The 4,945-nt window shown below is 42.8% G+C and overlaps 1 protein-coding gene across 5 annotated transcripts in view; it reads left to right on the plus strand.

Annotated features, from left to right (window-relative positions):
- The window catches only part of LOC102382687 (macrophage mannose receptor 1-like), a 136,772-nt gene that overhangs the window by 41,048 nt on the left and 90,779 nt on the right, over window positions 1-4,945 (plus strand). The window lies entirely within an intron of this gene.

Here is a 4,945-nt window from a genome sequence, read left to right on the forward strand (position 1 = left end):
GGGACGTCTGGTCGTAGAGCTTGGATCTAACCTGCTGAATCAAGAGGAAGCAAGCTTCCTAGTGAGACAAGCTTCATGGAGTAGAGGACATGTCACTGATATCGACATGGTGATGATTAACGTTCACTGGCCTATTCCCATTCCAGCGCTTGTAGCAGGACTGATCGAACAGAAAGCCCACGAATGGCATACAGAACGGCCGGAGCATATCAGTGCAGAACAGCTTGTGCTAGCTATCATTGGAGTTTCGTGTTGTGCCTGGAACCCCAGAGCATGTGCACTGGGATTAGCACCACTCCTGCGGATACGACCATGGCCTCACCGTCATCTGAGGAACCCTGGAACTGTTCCAGTGACTATCCACAGCTTAGACAGCTGTATTGAAGTTTATGGGCGAAAAAACATAATAGTTTTGCGGATTCTGCTTAGTCCAATGGTTGATCATCCTGTAAGTAGTCTTCTTTGCCAGTTGCCAAGATTGCGTGTCCTAATGGAGCCAAAATTGTCCAGTGATTGGGAATATCAACGACCAACTGAGGTTCCAAATGCGAAACACCGTGAATCCGAACGTCCAGCGTTACATCAGAGAACGCAAGAGGAACAATACATGTTCAGATTCCTCTTGCAGCGTTCTGGACTGAATAAACGACAGCTTCGGATTTTGGGGGATGCGGGACAGTGGCAACTAGCCTACGAGTTAGGTTTTAGTTATCTAGAAGAATTTGATGACTCCTCGACGATTTTGTTGAGTTGAGTAGCTGTTTAGATTAGAATCATGTTTACACTTGTATTATATGTTTAATAGTAACAGCAAGTTTAATTGATCGTTTCCGTATAGGTCTTGTAAATATTAGTGAAATAATTGTTTAAGAGAGTTCTTTTACAGATCTGAACTTCAGAGTGCATGGTGGAGATAGGCCCCGAGAAGGACAACATCACCGAGAGGAGTGAGGGCCTGGCACGCAACTTCGCCATGACGCCCACTGAAGCCCTGATCGTTCAGTTTTTTGTTATGAATGTAATTATGTGTATATTTGTGTGTGCCGGCTATTATTTGATTCGATCCCTTGAGGACGAATTTCTTATGTTAGCTGATTTTGTATATGTTCGTTTAGTTCCACAAGCCTTTGACAGAGCTACTGATGACCTGAGTGATGGATATGAGGTATAATTCTGTTATGCCTTCAGCAAGGGGGGATGTCATGACCCAAAGGCATGATTTTGTGTGTGCTTCGGCACCAGAATTATCCCCGACAAGTTGCAGCTTCATTGCACGGGAGAGTTTCCTGTTGCAGAGGAAAACCCTGGTGCAGGAACGAGTTTCCCGCCTTTCTGCAGCTTCTTTTGCAGGGTGCATTGCTCAAGTTGCAAGAGAAATGCACGGTGCAAAAGAGTTCCCGCCACCCGTATGCAAATTTGTTCCCTGCTATTGGCTAGTTCTAAATTATTCCCATGTGGCAGCTAACGATTGGCCTGTTAGCCGTATAAGAGGCTTGAGCGGTTTCCGCCCAAGCCGAAGAGGACTCCACATCCATCTCGTGGGGACTCTGGATACATGGCAGGGTAATAGAGACCCTGTGTGAGATTCAGAGGAGCTTGGCAGCCTGATCCATTGCCCACCTTTTCCCGTCTTCGAGTGGAAAGAATTTATAAGACGTATCTCCGATTCCGATTTTGGTGGCACGCTCACCCAGAGCATCCGGAGCTCTGTTCCGTGGAGCCTAGCAAACTCCACGTGACCGTCCGTGTTGTCTGTGTCTGTAACCACAACTCAAGCAAGTTTTCCAGCCTACACCACTGCCATCTCGGTGTAAGTAAACAATCTTTTGCTGGCCACAGCCCGCGTGCAGCACGAAAAAGGGCTCGGGTCGCTCCCTGCCTGTACAGAGTACAGTATGAATAGGAACCTTTTCAATCTCTCCCATCTCTGTGCTAAAATGAAACTTACTTTGGCATTGTGGATCTTCAGTATGCTGAAAATTGTGTTGTTGTTGCACATGCAAAGGAGGACCTACAAACAACCCTTAAATGCTTCTGTCAGTCATACCAGTGTATGGGACTGACCCTTTACATTGAAAAAATAAAGGTGCTTCACCAGCCTGCTCCAGGCCAATCAACTCCCCTGGCAAATCTTTATTGACAGACAGAAGATGGAGAATGTTGAACAGTTTGCATACCTCAACAGCCACCTCTCAAAGAAGGCCAACATCAACGAGGAGATCCAGTCTAGGATCTGATGTACCAGCTCTGACTTTGGAAGACTGTATCATCACATGTTTAGCAATCACAACATCAGGTCTTGAAAAAAAAATTCTACTATATAAGGCTGTGGTAATCCCAACTCTTTCCTGTGGCTGTGAAGCTCGAGTGACCGACAGGGACCACCTGAAAAGCCTGGAACACTATCACATGTGCTACCTCCAAAAGATTCTTGGCATAAAGTGGGAGGATCATTGCACAAATGCCAGTGTCCTCACCGATGTGAACACCACCAGTATGGAAGCATTGATTATTCAACATCAGCTGCAGTAGACAAGGCACTGTGTGCACATGCCAAATGTACATTTACCAAAACAACTACTATACTCCCAACTCAGCAAAGGACAAAGGACATGCAGGGCCAGCAGAAATACTTCAAGTATACCCTCAAGGCAAACATTAAGAAATGTGGTATTGACACGACAAAATTGGGAAGAACTAACCTGGGACAAGGCTACATGATGATGCCCTGTGAGAAAAGGCACATCTTTTTTTTTTTTGTGGAAAACCATCTCACCATGGAGGCAGAAAAACAACAGCAACAGAAGTAAAGTAAACAAGACCAAGAAATCCATGGTCTGACCCTCCCTTTAACTACAACCTGTGGCATTTGCCAGAGAGCCTGTGGCTCTAAGATTGGTGGTCGTAGTGATCAATGGACTCATTTACAACCCTTTACTTGACCCATGGGAGTGATTATCCTTGACTGTGAGAGATCACTGCCACTGCCAACCAGTGGATTCACTCTTTTCAAAGAGATGTAACTTGTATTCTGCTTTAAAGGCTGATGGACTGGTTCATACCTCAGTCATTCATAGTAGATTGTTCCACAGCCTAATGACTTCTGTTGAAGATCTCTGACTCTTGAAAGAGTCATTTTTAGTTTACCCATGTTTTCTTCATAGAGTAAAGTATTCTTGGATAATGTATAGAGACAGATGGTCCCCAAGTAAGCCAGGCCTGTCACATGCATGGCACTGTAATCCTCTCTCTGTTCTAACTGATGCTAGAGGTATATTTCTTAAATTAATCAAGAAGCCTAGTATATAATTGGATATAAAATTATTGTTTGTCCATTGCAGTATCTTTGTGCTTTTTGTAGCTTTTTACAATGCTATGTAGTAATATTCTTGGACAGCTGTATGCGCTGCATTTTATGGAGTATTAAATTAGCATGTATGAAGACAAGCAATCCATGCTTGTGGAATTATGCATCAGCAATATGTTTTGAAGAAAACATATTGTCTATTGATACTCTTAAGGCCTTTGCTAATTTTTTTCATGTTGATTGTGGTCATTGGTTTTGAAGATTGTATAATTTTGGGAGTTTGGATATGGTGACCTTGAACCTTTAGAGGCTGACAGTGTAAGTGGATATTGGGAGAAAAAAAAGAGAACACTATTGTGTCGTGTGATAAGGCAAAGAGAGAGTAAATAGTATAAGGGAAAACGTGAATGTTGCCTATTGTTTAGTGGAATATAAGGTCAAAAACAATGGAAAATTATTGGTAGAAAGCAATATTTCTATCACTAGCAAAGGATACTTACAATGAACGTATTACAACAGCTGTTTATGTTCTGCCTGGAATGCATCCTGAAGGAAGGACTCTATGTACATCTTGGCAGTTGTATCCCATTTTTAGTGTTCCAAGCCAGAGGAAACACCTGCTGCCTTGAGTGTAGGTTTGGTGAAAGACCACACAAGGTCCATGGCAGTTCTTAGCAGCAAGGATATACTGTAATACAGTGGCTGTTTAAATATCTATCACATTATTGTTTCTCCAGGGGCCTATGCTTACTTCAGATTACAATTTTACCTCGCTACCCCTGTAACTATAGCATTTAAATATATTTCTCAGTAATTATGATAAATGACAAATTATGCTGAACAAAGCCTTAAAAATCAGTATTACTGGAGAATATCCTGTGACATTGATGGGTGTCCCTGTGGATACACGAAACAAAATATATAATCTTTGATGTTTGGGAAATACTTTGGCAATGCAACTAGATATCAAAGTCATTATGATGACATGCTGGAGCAGAAAATTTTAAGAACAAACCAACCAACAGAAAAAAAAAATGCAGTTTCAAAGATGTTCACTTATGTTATATTATCTTTCTGAGGATAAAGTGCAGTATATTACATTGATGGTGAAACATACAGATGTAATACCTTCTTTTTTCTCTTTAAATTTTCTTTAACCTCCCAGGACCTTCTATCACTGATTTCAGAGTAGCTGTCCATAAACAAATAAACCCTAAAAGCCAACTTGAATGTGAAATCATAAAACTCATCCATAGACTGGATTGTTTTAACTTGGTCACAATAAAGACTCTAGGTTCTTATCTCTCATATTTTGTATTGAAGGGTAGCAGCAGAAGAGAAGGAGAGTATATTAGGCCTGTGCAAAGCGGCTAGCATTCACTTCGGATTTGGCCGATTTGGGGGAAAGTGATTTGATTTGGCGAGTCAAATCACTTTCCTGAATCAGTTTGGCCAAATCTGATTTGAAGATTCAGCTGAATCTCTGAATCAACCAGGCCATCCCCGCCAGCCTGGCAATGGCTGCCCTGCCTGCCCCAGCTTCTGGCACTTGGGAAAAAAAAAGCCCTGATTCAGCGGATGCTGTCAGGATGGGGGACGACCCCTGCTGCCCCCATGCTGACTCCCCCCAGCCCCCCC

Source organism: Alligator sinensis, unplaced genomic scaffold (assembly GCF_000455745.1).
Source record: "Alligator sinensis unplaced genomic scaffold, ASM45574v1 scaffold995_1, whole genome shotgun sequence".
Lineage (NCBI taxonomy): Eukaryota > Metazoa > Chordata > Crocodylia > Alligatoridae > Alligator > Alligator sinensis.